The sequence below is a fragment of the Cherax quadricarinatus genome, chromosome 47 (assembly GCF_038502225.1).
Source record: "Cherax quadricarinatus isolate ZL_2023a chromosome 47, ASM3850222v1, whole genome shotgun sequence".
NCBI lineage: Eukaryota > Metazoa > Arthropoda > Malacostraca > Decapoda > Parastacidae > Cherax > Cherax quadricarinatus.
Genome location: NC_091338.1, coordinates 18,108,407 through 18,128,558, shown reverse-complemented (window position 1 = coordinate 18,128,558; position 20,152 = coordinate 18,108,407).

The window sequence follows — 20,152 nt, the reverse complement described above, 5'->3', positions numbered from 1 at the left end:
CCTGGGGAAGTGTCTTGGGAGATCATCCTGGGGAAGTGTCTTGGGACACCTTCCTCGGAAAGTGTCTTGGGAGACCATCCTGGGGAAGTGTCTTGGGAGACCTTCCTGGGGAAGTGTCTTGGGAGATCATCCTGGGAAAGTGTCTTGGGAGACCATCCTGGGGAAGTGTCTTGGGAGACCATCCTGGGAAAGTGTCTTGGGAGACCATCCTGGGGAAGTGTCTTGGGAGACCATCCTGGGAAAGTGTCTTGGGAGACCATCCTGGGAAAGTGTCATGGGAGACCTTCCTGGGGAAAGTGTCTTGGGAGACCATCCTGGGAAAGTGTCATGGGAGACCTTCCTGGGGAAGTGTCTTGGGAGACCATCCTGGGAAAGTGTCTTGGGAGACCATCCTGGGGAAGTGTCTTGGGAGACCATCCTGGGAAAGTGTCTTGGGAGACCATCCTGGGAAAGTGTCTTGGGAGACCATCCTGGGGAAGTGTCTTGGGAGATCATCCTGGGAAAGTCTCTTGGGAGACCATCCTGGGGAAGTGTCTTGGGAGATCATCCTGGGAAGTGTCTTGGGAGATCATCCTGGGAAAGTCTCTTGGGAGACCATCCTGGGGAAGTGTCTTGGGAGACCATCCTGGGGAAGTGTCTTGGGAGACCATCCTGGGAAAGTGTCTTGGGAGACCATCCTGGGAAAGTGTCTTGGGAGACCATCCTGGGAAAACACACGTCACAGCGTCTTGGAGAAGTACTTGAAAGACCAATTTCAAGACAATTTTCTCGAACAGCTCTTGAAACATCGTTCTTGAGGAGAGCTTCGGAAAACTCTTAAGAAAGATTGTGTTGGTGAAGACGTTCACGGAGTCTTAGAATATCTGGAAGAAAGAAGGTATCAAGAGGCATCCTTGACGAGCTATATGTGAAGAGCGTCTCTTGAGACCGTCTTCACAGAGCTTACTATTGTCTTGAAAAATTTTCATGGAGATTGTCTCGCAAGAGCTTCCGTAGAGAGACTCTTGAACGCACTTCCTGTAAGAGCATCCAGGGCGAGAGAGAGAGAGAGAGAGAGAGAGAGAGAAAGAGAAAGAGAGAGAAAGTGAGTTTACAAGAAGTGTCGAGGGAGAGGCTTCTCAAACAGCAGGGAGTACATGCGTCTTGCGGTTCTGCGTCTTGCGGTACTACGTCTTGCGGTGCTGCCTATTGCGGTACTGCGTCTTGCGGTACTGCGTCTTGCGGTACTGCGTCTTGCGGTACTGCGTCTTGCGGTACTGCGTCTTGCGGTGCTGCGTCTGGTGGCACTGCGACCGACGTACCTGCGTCAACCCTCATGCAGTTGACGTATTTTTTCCACAGCGTCATGATGCCCGGCCATATTGCCTGGTACATTCGCTTTCGTTTCCCTTGTCGAAATTCATTGGTTCTAACCTCCTGCGTTGATTCGTAAGTTACTGTCCCATTAAGGGAGGTTCCTTGACGCTGGTGAGGGGCTCTTGATCTAGGGAATTGGATCTGTGTTCCAGTTCCCTGAATTGAGCCTGAATGCCTTCCATCCACCCCCTACAGGCGCTGTATAATCCCTACGGGTTTAGCGCTCCCCCAAGATTATAATCTGCGTCATGAGAAGCTGCGGCTGGAGTGACTTCATTACACCTGACGTACCGACGACTCTTGCGTCTCGAACACCGACATCACCACATAAGCTGCGGCTGGAGTGACTTCATTACACCTGATGTACCGACATCACCACACATGTTACCGTCTAAGAAATATCAAGAAGAGATTTTGTTACAGTTTTTGAAGGATGAGAAGTGTTCATTTAGGATTGGGAAGTGTTCATTTAGGATTGGGAAGTGTTCATTTAGGATTGGGAAGTGTTCATTTAGGATTGGGAAGCGTTCATTTAGGATTGGGAAGTGCTCATTTAGGATTGGGAAGTGTTCATTTTGGATTGGAAAATGTTCATTTAGGATTGGGAAGTGTTCATTTTGGGTTGGAAAGTGTTTATTTAGGATTGGAAAGTGTTCATTTTGGATTGGGAAGTGTTCATTTAGGATTGGGAAGTGTTCATTTAGGATTGGGAAGTGTTCATTTTGTATTGGAAAGTGTTTATTTAGGATTGGGAAGTGTTCATTTTGGATTGGGAAGTGTTCATTTTGGATTGGGAAGTGTTCATTTTGTATTGGAAAGTGTTTATTTAGGATTGGGAAGTGTTCATTTAGGATTGGGAAGTGTTCATTTAGGATTGGGAAGTGTTCATTTTGTATTGGAAAGTGTTTATTTAGGATTGGGAAGTGTTCATTTAGGATTGGGAAGTGTTCATTTAGGATTGGGAAGTGTTCATTTTGTATTGGAAAGTGTTTATTTAGGATTGGGAAGTGTTCATTTTGGATTGGGAAGTGTTCATTTAGGATTGGGAATTGTTCATTTAGGATTGGGAAGTGTTCATTTAGGATTGGGAAGTGTTCATTTAGGATTGGGAAGTGTTCATTTAGGATTGGGAAGTGTTCATTTAGGATTGGGAAGTGTTCATTTAGGATTGGGAAGTGTTCATTTAGGATTGGGAAGTGTTCATTTAGGATTGGGAAGTGTTCATTTTGGATTGGGAAGTGTTCATTTAGGATTGGGAAGTGTTCATTTAGGATTGGGAAGTGTTCATTTACTGTTGAGAAGTGTCCATTTACTGTTGAGAAGTGTCCATTTACTGTTGGGAAGTGTCCATTTACTGTTGGGAAGTGTCCATTTACTGTTGGGAAGTGTCCATTTACTGTTGAGAAGTGTCCATTTACTGTTGGGAAGTGTCCATTTACTGTTGGAAAGTGTCCATTTAGGATTGGGAACTGTCCATTTAGGGTTGGGAAGTGTTCATTTAGGATTGGGAAGTGTCCATTTAGGGTTGGGAAGTGTTCATTTAGGATTGGAAAGTGTCCATTTAGGATTGGGAAGTGTCCATTTAGCATTGGGAAGTGTCCATTTAGGATTGGGAAGTGTCCATTTAGGATTGGGAAGTGTCCATTTACGGTTGGGAAGTGTTCATTTAGGATTGGGAAGTGTCCATTTAGGATTGGGAAGTGCCCATTTACGGTTGGGAAGTGTTCGTTTTGGATTGGGAAGTGTTCATTTAAGATTTGGAAGTGTCCATTTACGGTTGGGAAGTGTTTATTTACGGTGTCCGTGTAACAGGTGTTTGATGCTATGTAATAGGTGTGTGGTGTTATGTAACAGGACTGCAGTGCTGTGTAACAGGTGTGTATTGCTCTTTAACAGGAGTATGGTGCTGTGTAACAGGTGTGTGGTGCTATGTAACAGGTGCGTGGTGGGATGGAACAGGTGTTTTGTGAGTTGGAGCAGGTGTGTGACGGGTTAGAACAGGTGTTTGTGGGTTGGAACAGGTGTGTGGTTGGTTGGACCAGCCGTTTGGTGGCTTGGAACAGGCGTGGGGTGGGTTGGAACCAGTGTGTAGTGGGCCGGACCAACCGAATGGTGGGTTGTAGGGGGCGTTTGGTGGGTTGGAATATGCTTTTGGTGGGTTGGAACATGCGTCTAGTTGGTTGGAATTGGTTGTCTTAATGAGTTGGAACTGTGCTTCATGGAATCTAGAAATATATCGTTGATGTTTGAGAGAGACGATACATTAGTTTGCATCAATACAGGGGTCTGATACCTGACAATATTCATTATCCACACTAACGATGTTTCTTTATTATTGACACTAATATTATGACCCGCTATTTATAGTAACGAGCACTCACCAGTGACAACGAGAACTCTTCATTTTTGACAATAACGAAGGTGCACCATCTTGACAAACGAGGTCGCGAACCATTGAGAATAACAAGCGGCCCCATTGTTGGCAATAAGGATGGCACCTCGTTGTTGACAGTAACGAGGGGTCTTGCTAATAACGATAACGAATGTTCTTGAAGCAACGACAGTTTACCACTATACACAGCGTGGACGAAGACCCAGCTTAGCCATGCCAGTGTAAGAGAAAAGATCTAACAGAGCATAGTACCCACCATGAGCGGTGGTTCCCAAACTATATCGTGCACACCGCAGGGGCGCACACTACAGTATGGGGTGCTCAAGGTGACCTTTGGGAATGCGTGAGATGAATTCAGCAGTGGAGTAATGCACTTGCATGCCTAATATACATTTTTTTATGATTTCAAACTCATTCATTTTATACCTGTCGGTATAAAATACCGACAGGTTGTTAAGTAAGACACATATGCAACAGTTAGGTATCTTTATTTCGAAACGTTCCGCCAACACAGTAGGCTTCTTCAGTCGAGTACAGAAAAGTTGGTAGCAGAAGAGATGTGAAGACGACGTAATCAATCCATCACCCTTGAGCACAGTTACTGTTAATGATATCACTTAGAATTTCCATCCACCTGGTGGAGCTAACCTTAGTCATTTTGGATCTGATATCATTCATGACTCAAACACATGAGTGAAAATGTTCGCCTTCTCTCTCCCCTTTCATTTTCCTCTCGTGAAATGATATGAGAAAATGAGGCATGCAAATTGATTGGAGATTTATTGAAAAAACTGCTTAATGAAGTGATGAGTGTTGCACTAGATACACCCAGTTTTGTGTACAAGATAGATAGAGAGAAAGAGAGAGAGAGAGAGAGAGAGGTGGACAGGTTAGGTTCGATAACATTCGTCGAGAAACAGGACATGTGTTTCCTGACGCGGGTATAGTCATATGATGATCCGCCACTGGATCTTCTGGTCATGTAACCGAGGCCTTCCATTAGCTTACCAGTCCACCTCTATTTATTTATTTATTTTTCTTTTGAAGCAATCGGTTTGAAAGGTCTCTTCATAATGGGAAGAAGGTAGCAATTGCTTCTGTCATACACTTGTGTAAATTGTGTGGGTCATTATCTAGTGTTTATAGATGCGCTTATGGGACCTGTCAGTCTTTTCTTTCATACTGATTGCAATGAAGCTGGTATAAAGACAAGCAAGTTACGTCGCCATATATTGGTAAATATTCATAACAGCTTTCAAAATATATTCACTCGCCTGATGTGGATATCTGGTTTAAAACAGGAAAACTGTCCTGCGTCGTGATCGACGCTAAAGACTAAACAATCACCGGAATAATACAGAAATAAATCTCACACTGGAGACTGAAACTTATGACGATGTTTTGGTCTGACTTTGACCATTAATTAGTCCAAGTCGAACCGACACATCGTCATAAGTTTTTCTCCAGTGTGGGGGTTATTTGTGTTATCGACGCTAGCAATGACGAGGGACAGAGAAAAGTGGAGGAACAGTGATAAAAGAATGAAACCGAGAAATAAAGTGAATCGGAGGGACAGGGAGGAAGGGAGGGACAAGAAGGAAGGGAGGGACAGGGAGGAAGGGAAGGACAGGGAGGAAGGGAAGGACAGGGAAGAAGGAAGGGACAGGATAAGGATGAAGAACACGAAAAACTGTAATGTCAAAGTTGAGGAGAGTGAAAACAAGGTAAGTAGAACATACAAATATAGCAAAAGTTATCTCAGCCTAGGTGTTTTTCATGGAGTGATAGTGTTGAAAGTCCATCATGACCACAGAGCGGAGTTTGTGGCGAGGTTCTTGCTAGCAGCAGTCTCAAACTCGCTAGATACAAAATAAATATAGAGAGTTTAAAAAAAAACATAAGGCAATTGATTGTTTCAAATATTTACTGGAACAAATGAGAAAAATTAAGGCTACCGGAGTCAAGACACTGGTCCTTACAAGGACACACGACGAGCATCATAACTTGTTAGATACGTTATAGCTAAAAAAAAAAAACGGGAATGCCTCATGCGATCACAGGAAATGCATGTTGTAAAATATGTAGACTGCATGTTACTAGACGTAGAAGACGTAAACTGCATGATTGCCGGTTGTAAAAGACGTACACTGTATGCCTGGAGATAAGGCAGAGAAAAAGTTGGATACAATCCCTATATTCAACAGTACAGCGATTCACTGCATTGATACCATGCTAGAAAATATTTCTGCTGATTGGTCAATCATATAAAAAACAGCCAATTTTACTCGCTGCAAATTGACGAGTCCATGCATATTGCAGAGGTGACAGTCATGTTTGTTTACGTTCGTTGCTTATCTGAAAGTACAAGTCAAGAGTTTTTTTTTTTTGTTGAACTCTTGCCACCAAAAGAATAGAAGATAATTTTTATTCATTCGACATGAGACTTACGAACTCGACGGCGCGATCTGTGTGGGAATATATATATATGGAGCGATGTCAGTGATAAGGAAACATCCTGGAAAAATAAACACATATGAAGTGTAATGCAATCCTTTACTGACAACGTTTCGCCCACACAATGGGCTTTATCAAGTCATAGAGTGCATGTGTATAAATGGGGTGAAGAGTCAGGTGGAGAATGTTGGGGAGTGATGAATGGTTTTGAAAACCGACAAGTTGAAGAATTGAGACGCTTATGCGACATATGGGAATCTTTATTGAAGATTCCCATATGTTGCATAAGTATCTCAATTCTCCAATGTTGGGGAAGTTTGATTTGAGACGGAACTTCACGTGATGGGCAGGTATGTACATTGATATGATTATGAAAATGGTATACAATACCGACAGGTTGATAAAACACATCTGCAACCTAACTGTTGCACCACACGTGTCTTACTTGTCACGTATGTTGTTATGCAGGATAACGATGAAGTTTCCTTATAAGGGGTAAAAACCGTTGTTTTTGCTGGAATTATTAGAAATACAGATACTTGATGATCCCAAGATTTTCCAACGTGTCGGTATTTTATACTATGTATTTGCAGAGAAAACATTTTAAAGGACTTGAACTGACATCAGGAAAGTCGTTCCTCCAGTTTCCTGGGTACATGTTCATAGAGGTACCTGTGCTGCTGCTGCTAAGAATATTCCGGTTGGACTTATGTCATTGTTCAGCGATTCGGTGAAAAACAGGTAAACTTCCTAAAAGTTTGTACGCTAAATTCAAGGATTTTTGCAACTCTGCAGTGAAATAGGAAGCGAAATTGAAACACTTCCTGCTGTGCAGTGAACTGGTGGTCACTTGGCAAAGTTTTGACGAGGCTATTTGAACCGAGATGCAAAGTTGAGCAATTATTTATTGGCAACCTGTTTTACTTGTCTTCTTTCCTGCATGAAGAACAGTGGTGACAAAATCTAGCATGCCTGGTAGACATTTTTTTCAACTTTGAATAAAGTGAATTTAAGCCTCCAGCGTGGCAGCGCCAAAGTGTTCAACACGCAAACTAAAGTCGAAACTATAAAAAAAAAATAGACTTTCTGGTCAAGCTGTGTAAATGGACATTCTTTTCAGTGCTTTCCATTGTTACTAAAATAAAGAAAATTGTCTTGAATAAGCAAATGAAAACTTCATAATTGAACATCTCAGTCAATAAATCTAGCAGCTACGAAAATATTCCCATCTTGTCGGTATCACCATCCCATTTCTCGGTATCACAATACCATTTCTTGGTATCACCATGCCATTTCTCGTATTTCCTCTTCCCCAGGGACCGGTCTCAGACCCGAAGCTGTAAAAAAAAAAAAAAAAACACGGAACGGGTAGGATTTGAACCCATGGGGAGTGAGTCGTAAAACTCCAGCCGTTCCCTGGTCTATTTGGGAACGTTGTTGTTACGATCTCGTGAGTTCTGAAGTTGTAATACATCTGTTACTCACCCCGTCCTACACCTGCCATTTCCTGAAAAGGAGCAACAAACGCAGTTATCGTCAGATGGGGGACTGCAAATAGAGTTCAGACGAGAATAACTCGTTGATTTCTGGGTACAAGTCACAGAGGAGCATCCAGACTTATCCAAGCGAGCCATCCTCGCGGTGAAGACAAAGTACCGTCAAAAGATGGATGCTGAGAAACATCTAAGGGTGAATGTACCGACAAGATGAAATTAGACACATATGCAACATCTGGGCATCTTTAATGTAGACGTTTCGCCATTCAGAGGCTTTATCAATACAAATTCTAGGACATGATATGAAGAATCTTCACCACTACGGTGCTCTTCACACCAACTCCAAGGCTGAGGGACTGATTACCTCATCTTTTGTATATAGTTCTATTGTCTTCAAATTATGTCCTAGAATTTGTACTGATAAAGCCACTGGATGGCGATACGTCTACATTAAAGATGGTATAAACCTTGGTAATAAATAAGACAAGTTGGTTTAGAAAAGCATGTAAACAAACACTAGAACATATTTATTAGAAAACGTTTCGGTCCTGGGACCTTGATCACTTCTAATATACAGAGGTAGAAAGACATTATATATATAGGTGGAGAGTGAGGTGTGAGTGACGCATGCTGACCTGAAGAATGTCATGTTGGGATGAGGACGGGTAGACGATGGGATCATGTGACTCCTGTGTTGCTGGGTAGGTGGTGCTTTGCCTGGTTGAGTATCATGTATGCTAATGTTTTAAAAATTTTGTGGTTTCCAGTGTTACGTTCTGTTGTGTCGGTGACGGAGATTAGCGAGGATTCTTGACACGGTTGGTGTCCAAGGTCTTGTACGGTGAGAACGAGTTCTGCCTCATCCCAGTTAATCAAATGCCCCGTAGAGTCTCTGTGGAGGACACAGGCGTACCTTAAGTCGTCTCTGTTACTGGCACTGCGATGCTCGTTCAGGCGGACTGCAAGATCTCTGCCTGTTTTGCCTACATATTTCTTGGGATAGAATCCACAGGAGTTGGTGCAGACGCCTGCTGTGGAAGTTAGAGGCGTGAGGCTGCGTTTCGTAGTGAGGTCTTTGATAAATGATGTGTTTATGGTGGAAACATTTATGTTACTCTTAGCAAGTGCCCGGCGAGTATTCGCGGCAACATCACCACATGGGAGCACTATGAACTGCTTAGAGGGCTGTTCCATGGGCGGGTTTCACCCACGCAGTGGGCTTTTTCAAGTCACACACGGATCTACCTGGGGTTGGAAGGTACGGGAGTATTTATAGTTCAGAACGTTGAGGTCAGGTGAAGATTGCTGCATCAGATGATCTTCCGGGTGGGGTTGTAGAGTCTTGGGTAGCTAGGCGGGGATATTGGACAAGTTGTGAGTAGACCTTCTGCAGTGTTCTATGTTCTTATGTGGGATAGCGATGAAGAAGTTTCTTGGCGAGTGGTTCAGCTATGTTATAGAAGCCATTGTTCTGGTTGAAATTGTTGGTTATAGAGATAAACGATGATTCCAGGATTCTTCTGTATTGAGTGTTGTCTTCTGTGGCTATAAGTCTTGAGTTTCTGTAGTTAATTAAATGGTTGTGTGAATTGCGATGTTGTACACAGGCATTCCTTGTATCGTCAGTCCTGCTTGCATATTGGTGTTCTGAAATACGTGTTTGGAGGTCTCTTGATGTTTCGCCCACGTATAATTTGTTGCAGTCATTACAAGGGATTATGTATACCCCTGCAGAGGATGGAGGCTTGTCCTGTCTACTACTGGTGATGTCCTTGATGGTCGTGGTTGTGGAGGTAGATACTTGGAATGATGTTTTGGCAAAGATGTTGGAAACATGTTTGGCAATGGAGTTGGTGGGAAGGACTATGTATCTCTTCTCGGCAGTGTCTTCTCTGGGTGTGTTGAAGATGTTTAATGCTCGCCGTCTGCAGTCTCTGATGAAGTGACGAGGATAGTGGAGTTTGGAAAATACTTGTTCAATAATAGTGCATTCTTCCTCAAGGAACTCGTTGCTGCAGATTCTGAGTGCACGCAGGAAGAAGCCTATAATTACACCACGTTTGGTTTTGGTGTCGTGGTGAGAGTAGAAGTGGAGAAGATCGTTTTGGTTGGTGGGTTTTCGATAGACTTTAAAACGAAGTTCGTGGTCAGCTTTGCAGAGTAGAACATCAAGAAAAGGAAGAGTGTTGTCGACTTCTTCTTCAAGTGTGAATTGGATTGAAGGCTCGACCTGGTTGAGCCTGTCTTGGAGAGCTTGAACGTTGAAGCGTTTAGGAGTTGTGAGGAGAATGTCGTCAACATAACGGAGCCAGGTGACAGACGAAGGAATAATGGTGGAGAAACGTTCGGCTTCTAGATGTTCCATGTATAGGTTCGCCAGGACTGCACTGAGTGGCGAACCCATGGGTAGTCCAAAAGTCTGCTGAAAGAGGTGATTTTCGAAAGAGAAACACGTAAAGCCAACACATAGTGCAGTCCTGGCGAACCTATACATGGAACATCTAGAAGCCGAACGTTTCTCCACCATTATTCCTTCGTCTGTCACCTGGCTCCGTTATGTTGACGACATTCTCCTCATAACTCCTAAACGCTTCAACGTTCAAGCTCTCCAAGACAGGCTCAACCAGGTCGAGCCTTCAATCCAATTCACACTTGAAGAAGAAGTCGACAACACTCTTCCTTTTCTTGATGTTCTACTCTGCAAAGCTGACCACGAACTTCGTTTTAAAGTCTATCGAAAACCCACCAACCAAAACGATCTTCTCCACTTCTACTCTCACCACGACACCAAAACCAAACGTGGTGTAATTATAGGCTTCTTCCTGCGTGCACTCAGAATCTGCAGCAACGAGTTCCTTGAGGAAGAATGCACTATTATTGAACAAGTATTTTCCAAACTCCACTATCCTCGTCACTTCATCAGAGACTGCAGACGGCGAGCATTAAACATCTTCAACACACCCAGAGAAGACACTGCCGAGAAGAGATACATAGTCCTTCCCACCAACTCCATTGCCAAACATGTTTCCAACATCTTTGCCAAAACATCATTCCAAGTATCTACCTCCACAACCACGACCATCAAGGACATCACCAGTAGTAGACAGGACAAGCCTCCATCCTCTGCAGGGGTATACATAATCCCTTGTAATGACTGCAACAAATTATACGTGGGCGAAACATCAAGAGACCTCCAAACACGTATTTCAGAACACCAATATGCAAGCAGGACTGACGATACAAGGAATGCCTGTGTACAACATCGCAATTCACACAACCATTTAATTAACTACAGAAACTCAAGACTTATAGCCACAGAAGACAACACTCAATACAGAAGAATCCTGGAATCATCGTTTATCTCTATAACCAACAATTTCAACCAGAACAATGGCTTCTATAACATAGCTGAACCACTCGCCAAGAAACTTCTTCATCGCTATCCCACATAAGAACATAGAACACTGCAGAAGGTCTACTCACAACTTGTCCAATATCCCCGCCTAGCTACCCAAGACTCTACAACCCCACCCGGAAGATCATCTGATGCAGCAATCTTCACCTGACCTCAACGTTCTGAACTATAAATACTCCCGTACCTTCCAACCCCAGGTAGATCCGTGTGTGACTTGAAAAAGCCCACTGCGTGGGTGAAACGTTGTCAATAAAGGATCACATTATACTGCATTTGTGTTTATATTTCCATTGTGTCGGTATTTTATACCATTTATTTCCATGGGCGGGTTGTTGAGGATAGCTTGTGCCTTGAGTCTGTAATCTCGGATGAAGAAAGATGGAAACTGAAGACGTGTAAAGGCTTGTGTTATGTAAATACATTCTTCTTCAAGAAAACAAGGGCTGAAGATGCGAAGAGCTCTCAAGAAGAAGCTAATGAGGACTCCTCTTTTAGTGCGGGTGTCTTGGTGTGAACAAAAGTGTATAAGATGGTCCACGTTGATAGGTTTTCTATACACTTTGAAGAGAAGTTTGTCACTGACGGGAGATCTGCGCAGGAGAACGTCGAGGAAAAGAAGTTTGCCATCTTTTTCGAGTTTAAGTGTAAACTTTATTGATGGTTTGGCTACACTGATCTTGTTGAGAAGGGCCTGGATATTGAGACTTCTCGGACAGAAAACCATCATCAACGTATCTCATCCAGGTAACAGTGTTGGAAATGGGGGTTCTGAATTTCTCTGTCTCCAGATTTTCCATGAAGAGATTGGCAAGCACAGCACTGAGCAGGCTGCCCATTGCCATCCACAAGCATTTGATGAACTGGGATGAGGCAGAACTTGTTCTCACCGAACCAGACCTCAGACGCCGACGGTGTCTAGAAGCCTCACTAATCGCCGTCACCGACACAACAGAACGTAACACTGGAAACCACAAAATTTTTAAAACATTAGCATACATGATACTCAACCAGGCAAAGCACCACCTAATAAATATCTCCTAGTGTTTGCTTACGTGTTTTTCTAAACATCAAAGATACCCAGATATTGTATATGTACTTGCCTGGTCAACCAAGTTGTTGTTGCTGGCGGGTCATTGGCCCACATTCCATGCTCGCCCAGCCAGCATAACAATACAGTGTGCCTTGATGATGGTGAAGGTGCTCTTGATCCAAGAAACTGGAGATACCCTTCACTGAATTGAACCAACGAGATTAAATCCCAATCATGAGGAGCTATATAACCCCTTCAGGTATATAACGATAATAATAAGTAGTAGTAATAACAACAACAATAATAATAATAATAATAATAATAATATTTCACTCTGGACTCATTACGGTGAAATTTCACAACATTTTGTACTCAGTTACTTGGCCGCTACAAATTGCATCATTTCATTTTTTCCTATATTTTTTTTTCATTATTTTTTTAACAGAATCCAGTTTTTCATAGCAAGTTTTAAATACCGTTCTTTTTTTATTTTAACAAATTTTAAAGTTCTACCAATCAGACCAGAGAGATTTATTTTGTGTTGATTACAAATTGATCTGTTTACACCCCCCTCCTCTACCCCCTACCCTTGTTTACCAGCACATCTCGTACACCCCCCTCCTCTTGCCCCCTACCCTTGTTTACCAGCACATCTCTAACACCCCCCTCCTCTTGCCTCCTACCCTTGTTTACCAGCACATCTCTAACACCCCCCTCCTCTTGCCTCCTACCCTTGTTTACCAGCACATCTCTAACACCCCCCTCCTCTTGCCTCCTACCCTTGTTTACCAGCACATCTCTAACACCCCCCTCCTCTTGCCTCCTACCCTTGTTTACCAGCACATCTCTAACACCCCCCTCCTCTTGCCTCCTACCCTTGTTTACCAGCACATCTCTAACACCCCCCTCCTCTTGCCTCCTACCCTTGTTTACCAGCACATCTCTAACACCCCCCTCCTCTTGCCTCCTACCCTTGTTTACCAGCACATCTCTAACACCCCCCTCCTCTTGCCTCCTACCCTTGTTTACCAGCACATCTCTAACACCCCCCTCCTCTTGCCTCCTACCCTTGTTTACCAGCACATCTCTAACACCCCCTCCTCTTCCCTCCTACCCTTGTTTACCAGCACATCTCTAACACCCCCTCCTCTTCCCTCCTACCCTTGTTTACCAGCACATCTCTAACACCCCCCTCCTCTTGCCTCCTAACCTTGTTTACCAGCACATCTCTAACACCCCCCTCCTCTTGCCTCCTACCCTTGTTTACCAGCACATCTCTAACACCCCCCTCCTCTTGCCTCCTACCCTTGTTTACCAGCACATCTCTAACACCCCCCTCCTCTTGCCTCCTACCCATGTTTACCAGCACATCTCTAACACCCCCCTCCTCTTCCTACCCTTGTTTACCAGCACATCTCTAACACCCCCCTCCTTTTGCCTCCTACCCTTGTTTACCAGCACATCTCTAACACCCCCCCTCCTCTTGCCTCCTACCCTTGTTTACCAGCACATCTCTAACACCCCCCTCCTCTTGCCTCCTACCCTTGTTTACCAGCACATCTCTAACACCCCCCTCCTCTTGCCTCCTACCCTTGTTTACCAGCACATCTCTAACACCCCCCTCCTCTTGCCTCCTACCCTTGTTTACCAGCACATCTCTAACACGCCCCTCCTCTTCCTACCCTTGTTTACCAGCACATCTCTAACACCCCCTCCTCTTCCCTCCTACGCTTGTTTACCAGCACATCTCTAACACCCCCCTCCTCTTCCTACCCTTGTTTACCAGCATATCTCTAACACCCCCTCCTCTTCCCTCCTACGCTTGTTTACCAGCACATCTCTAACACCCCCCTCCTCTTCCTACCCTTGTTTACCAGCACATCTCTAACACCCCCCTCCTCTTGCCTCCTACCCTTGTTTACCAGCACATCTCTAACCCCCCTCCTCTTCCTACCCTTGTTTACCAGGACATCTCTAACACCCCCCTCCTCTTGCCTCCTACCCTTGTTTACCAGCATATCTCTAACACTCCCCTCCTCTTTTTACCCTTGTTTACCAGCACATCTGTAACACCCCCCTCCTCTTCCTTCCTACCCTTGTTTATCAGCACATCTCTAACACCCCCCTCCTCTTCCTACCCTTGTTTACCATCACATCTCTAACCCCCCTCCTCTTGCCTCCTACCCTTGTTTACCAACGCATCTCTAACACCCCCTCCTCTAGCCTCCTACCCTTGTTTACCAGCACATCTCTAACACCCCCCTCCTCTTGCCTCCTACCCTTGTTTACCAGCACATCTCTAACACCCCCCTCCTCTAGCCCCCTACCCTTGTTTACCAGCACATCTCTAACACCCCCTCCTCTTCCCTCCTACCCTTGTTTACCAGCACATCTCTTACACCCCCCTCCTCTTGCCTCCTACCCATGTTTACCAGCACATCTCTAACACCCCCCTCCTTTTGCCTCCTACCCTTGTTTACCAGCACATCTCTAACACCCCCCTCCTCTTGCCTCCTACCCTTGTTTACCAGCACATCTCTAACACCCCCCTCCTCTTGCCTCCTACCCTTGTTTACCAGCACATCTCGAACACCCCCCTCCTCTTGCCTTCTACCCTTGTTTACCAGCACATCTCTAACACGCCCCTCCTCTTCCTACCCTTGTTTACCAGCACATCTCTAACACCCCCCTCCTCTTCCTACCCTTGTTTACCAGCACATCTCTAACACCCCCTCCTCTAGCCCCCTACCCTTGTTAACCAGCACATCTCTAACCCCCCTCCTCTTCCCCCTACCCCTGTTTACCAGCACATCTCTAACAGCCCTCCTCTTCCCCCTACCCTTATCTATCACTTCTCCCCTATAAGATCCCGTCACCCTTTCCTCCTCCCTGTCACCCCTTCCTCCTCCCCGTCACCCCTCCCCCTCCCCGTCACCCCTCCCCCTCCCCGTCACCTTCCCCTCCTCCTCGCCACCCCTCACCCTCCCCGTCAGCCCTCCCTCCTCCCCGTCACCCCTCTCTCATTCCCCGTCACCCCTCTCTCCTCCCCGTCACCCCTCCCCCCGTCATCCCACCTTCCTGTCACCCCTCCTCCCCATCACCCCTCCCCGTTACCCCTCCCCTTCCCTGTCACCCCACACTCCTCCCCGTCACCCCTTCCTCCTCCCCGTCACCCCTACCTCCTCCCCGTCACCCCTTCCTCCTCCCCGTCACCCCTCTCTCCTCCCCGTCACCCCTTCCTCCTCCCCGTCTCCCCTCTCTCCTCCCCGTCACCCCCTCCCTCCCTCCCCGTCACTCCTCCCTCCTTCCCGTCACCCCTTCCTCCTCCCCCTCACCCCGCCCTCCACCCCGTCACCCTCCCTCCTCCCCGTCACCCCTCCCTCCTCCCCGTCTCCCCTTCCTCCTCCCTGTCTCCCCTCTCTCCTCCCCGTCACCCCTTCCTCCTCCCCGTCACCCCACCCTCCCTCCCCGTCACCCCTCCCTCCTCCCCGTCACCCTCCCTCCTCCCCGTCACCCCTCTCTCCTCCCCGTCTCCCCTCCCTCCTCCCCGTCACCCCTTCCTCCTCCCCGTCACCCCTTCCTCCTCCCCGTCACCCCTCCCTCTTCCCCGTCACCCCTCCCTCCTCCCCTTCACCCCTCCCTCCTCCCCGTCACTCCTCCCTCCTCCCCATCACCCCTCCCTCCTCCCCATCACACCTCCCCTACTCTCATCATTTCTAAGGTCAACTGACACTATTTTTTCAGGTCAGAGATGTCAGGAAAGGTCAGGTACACAGACAATGCTGTAAGTCACATGTACATCTTTATGACACCTTAATAACGACTTATATCATCTTTAACACTCATCTTCATTTCAAGACGATACTTTCTTTTACGTATCTTCTTTTAAAGATGATATTTTTTCTCCTTTAAAGATGATATATATCCTTTTATTTAAGTTTCGTAACGATGGTCATGTGTCTTGTTTACAGTCAGGTCGTGGCGGGGGTCGTCTCTCCTCCTCCCCTTTACTATCCCAACCCCTCCCTTCCCTTCCCCTAATCTCCCACTGTCTTTCTCCCCTTCCTCTCACCTCCCAACCCTTCCTTTCGCCCCTGCCTCTAACCTCCCACTCCATCCCTCCACTTCCCCTAACCTCCCACTCCATCCCTCCACTTCCCCTAACCTCCCACTCCATCCCTCCACTTCCCCTAACCTCCCACTCTCTCCACTAGCCAAATTCCTCAGTGCAAAAGGTAAACCTTTTTTTTTTGGCATCACATTAAAGAAACAACTGGAGTGAGAGAAGCAACGCACCTTCAGTACCAGATCAGAAAACATACTGAAGCGCACTTTGTGGAAGCTCTCGCATTCTGCTGGCTAATATATTTTGTAAGGTATGTCTTTAGGAAGGAATCTCTCTCCACACACACACACACACACACACACACACACACACACACACACACACACACACACACACACACACATTCCTTGACCACTACTATAGCTCTGACACTCGGGGAGATTTAAATTTACTCCGTTCAGAGCTGAAAAAAAATTCTGTCAAACATGCTAGTTCATGTAAGCAGCCGTCTTCCTGCAGGCAAGAAGACAGGTAAAACAGGCTGTTCATAAATAATGAATGAAGTTCGCATGTCAGTTCGAAAACCTCGTCAAAACTTTGAGGTTCACGTGACCACCAGTGCAGGAAAACTATTACCCTGTCAGTGCTTATTTCCCTACACAAAGTTTGTAAAAATCCTTGAGTTTAATGGAAAATCTTTGATGAAATCTACCATGTTCAGTGAATCACTGAACGCTGATACCATGTTCAGTGAATCACTGAACGCTGATACCATGTTCAATGAATCACTGAACGCTGATACCATGTTCAATGAATCACTGAACACCGACATAAACTCTTCTGCAATGTTTTGAGTAGCATGAGCCACTCCGTCAGTGCCTCACTGACCCAATAATCTCACTAAATGGTTAAAATTATAACCATAATTTTTAAACGGGGTGGACCGGTAAGCCAGTGGTAGGCCTCGGTCAGATGACCAAAAGCTCCAGCGGCGGGTCATCATCTGACTGAGACCTGCGTCAGGAAGCACTTGTCCTGTTTCCTGACGAACCTTACCTAACCAGGAAACTGGTGGATCGATTTTCCTGACATGAACTACAAGTCCTTTATGCTTTCCCATTACTGTCATGACTTCATCTGTTCATGTTGTCAAACAGGGCGCCCAGTCGATTCCACTCGCTCTCATCAACATGTGGATTAAATTAAAAATGTCTTCTGTTCGATAAAACATGAACTCCTCGTGAACGGTACACTAAGACAAGCAATGAATGTGAATTAGAATAATGACTAGATTTGCAATATTCAGAAACTCATCAATTTGCATTGAGTAAAATTCGTTTTTTTTTTTTTTATAATTACCCAATCAGCAGAGAAAATTTTCTGGCGGCATCCTATCATTGCGGTGAGTCTCGGTATTGTTGCAGAGACGAACCGTATCCAGTTTTTTTTTCACTGCCTCTTTGCCAAGCATGCAGTTTACCAAGTCTTTTACAACTGGCGAGCATGTATTTCGAGAACGTGTGTGACATTACTGGTTCAGCTATAGATTAGGTAACGAGGTAAGATGCTCGTAGTGTGTCCTTGTAAGAACCAATGGCTTAATGTGGTTCTAGTAGCAATTTTTTCGCAGTTATTCCTGTTTACACTTGAAAATAAAATTCAATTTGCTCGTGTGTTAAGTTTTGTTGTGAAAAGGTTTGAGACAGCCGTAGCCAGAACCTCGTGGACTTCGAGTTTCATGGTTGTAAACCCAAGTATACACTTGGTCGATGTAACTTTCGACATGTGTGTGTGTGTTTTATTTTTCTCCTCACTTTTCTCAGTTCAGCCACTTTCACACTGAAGTTTTCCATGTTGTTCCTCATGTTCATTCTGCCATTCCATTCCTCGCTGTTTCTTTGACTCCGTTTCAAGGTTTTAATCTGTTCCTCTTTATTTCTCTCTTCGTTTCTCTCTCTTCCCCTTCATTGCTAGTGTGGCTACAGTCTGCTCACGATTTTTTCTTGCTATTTCCTCTATTTTCAGGCGAATGAAGGTATTTTGAATGGTTGCTGTCATGTTTGTTTATACACTGGTCTGCATTTGGAATGTTTTTATTTTTTATTTTTATTCATATTCTTGGGCTGCTAATTGTAAATATCTAAACCATTTTGCTATATCACGTAAGGATTTTGAATAAAATACAAATTAATGATAAAATGTGAATTTTTAATAAATTAGGAAAGTAATCATGGAAAAGCACATTCTGTTAGTTTTAAGAACATATGAATTTCAAATGAATCAAACCAAATGATTTTATTAAAAAAATGTGCTCCTAATAGTTAACCTACATACTGAATCAAAGGAGGACAGCTTTGAGTTTCGCTTGTGCTGTGCATCGAGACCATTACGTTTCAATAACCAGCAGTAATCTACCATCATGCTGACATTCCATTTGCTCTGGTATAGTTTCCATGGTGCAAATATCCTGATGGGACAACTCTCCTTGTTCCTCACTGTAGTCCTCACAATTGTGTGGAAAATAAAGGTGTGTGTGCAAAAAATGCATCTTCACACTCATTCTAGACTCAAGTTGTTGGAAACTTGAAATCAGGTCTTGGATCATTTTTTCATATTCGGGGGAGTGCTTGTTTCCCAGAAAGTTGTGGACAATATGCTTGAATGAAAACCAGGCATTCACCTCGACACCTGCTAATGATTCATCAAAATGCTTGTCCATCAATTCTCGAACCTGAGGGCTAACAAAGATTCCTGCATTTAGCTTGCCTTCACTTATACGAGGAAACTTTGACTCCAGGTACTTGAAAGCAGTTCCATTCTTCCTCAAGGTCTTCACAAAAATTTTTCATAAGCCCTAATTTGATATGGAGTGGTGGCAGCAGAATTTTCTTGGGGTCAACTAGTGGCACAGTTTTCACGTTGTGATTTCCGGGTAAGAAACTGGTTCTTGGTGGCCAGTCTTTTTGTTCATAGTGCTGGCTGTCTGCCCTAGTATCCCAAAGACACAGAAAATAGGGATACTTGGTGTATCCGCCTTGAAGACCTAGTAGGAGAGCAATAACTTCTAAATCACCACAAATGAGAAAATTGTGATTCTGGTACTTGATTGTAGATATTAGTGTCTTCATATTTGGACACTAAGGCCAATTGGCACAGATGCCATTGTAGAGAAGTACAGCCTTTAAACTTCTTTTAGAAGAATCAATGAAGAATCTCCATTCATCTGCTTTGTATGACATCTTCAAGTGTTGAATAAGGCCAGAAATATTTGAGTAGAAAACTAAAGATTCCTCTTTGTCAAAGAACTGGGTGAATTCCGCTTCACGATGGCGGTACCAAGCGAATGTTGTTCCAGGAGCTAGAAGCTTGAGTTCCTTCAGTCTAGAGCCAAGTAACTATGCATTTTCTTTTGGAAGGTTAAGGTCTCTCACCGAGTCATTGAGCTCAACTTGGTTGAAGGGTTTGGGATCGTCATTTGCTGGTGTTTCATAGTCTACTTCCATCTCCTTAGAATCACTGGTATCAGACTCTGATGAAATTTGCTGTCTCAGGTGGCACAGGTACAGGAATATCTTCAGAGTGTAGAACAAGCATTATTACTGAAGGAATATGTAGGTATATTATGCGATCTTTAGTCTTCTTGTGGAATCCAGCTACTTTAGTTATACAAAAATAGCAGTCATCATGGTGGTTCATCTGCTCCCGCCATACCATTGGTACTCCAAAGGGCTACATTTAAGTTTCCATACTGCCCACATTTGGAGCTTACTGATGAAACTCTTGCAAGCTTTGTGTGATGCAAATGCTTTGTCTTGGTCTCCAAGTTTGCAGCCAGAATAAGCACAGTAGCAGCGCTTCAATAAAGGAGTAATGTTGCTCCGGGAATCTGAAGGGGTGAATTGCCCGCAGACATAGCAAAATATGTCTGGTGAATTTATGCAGC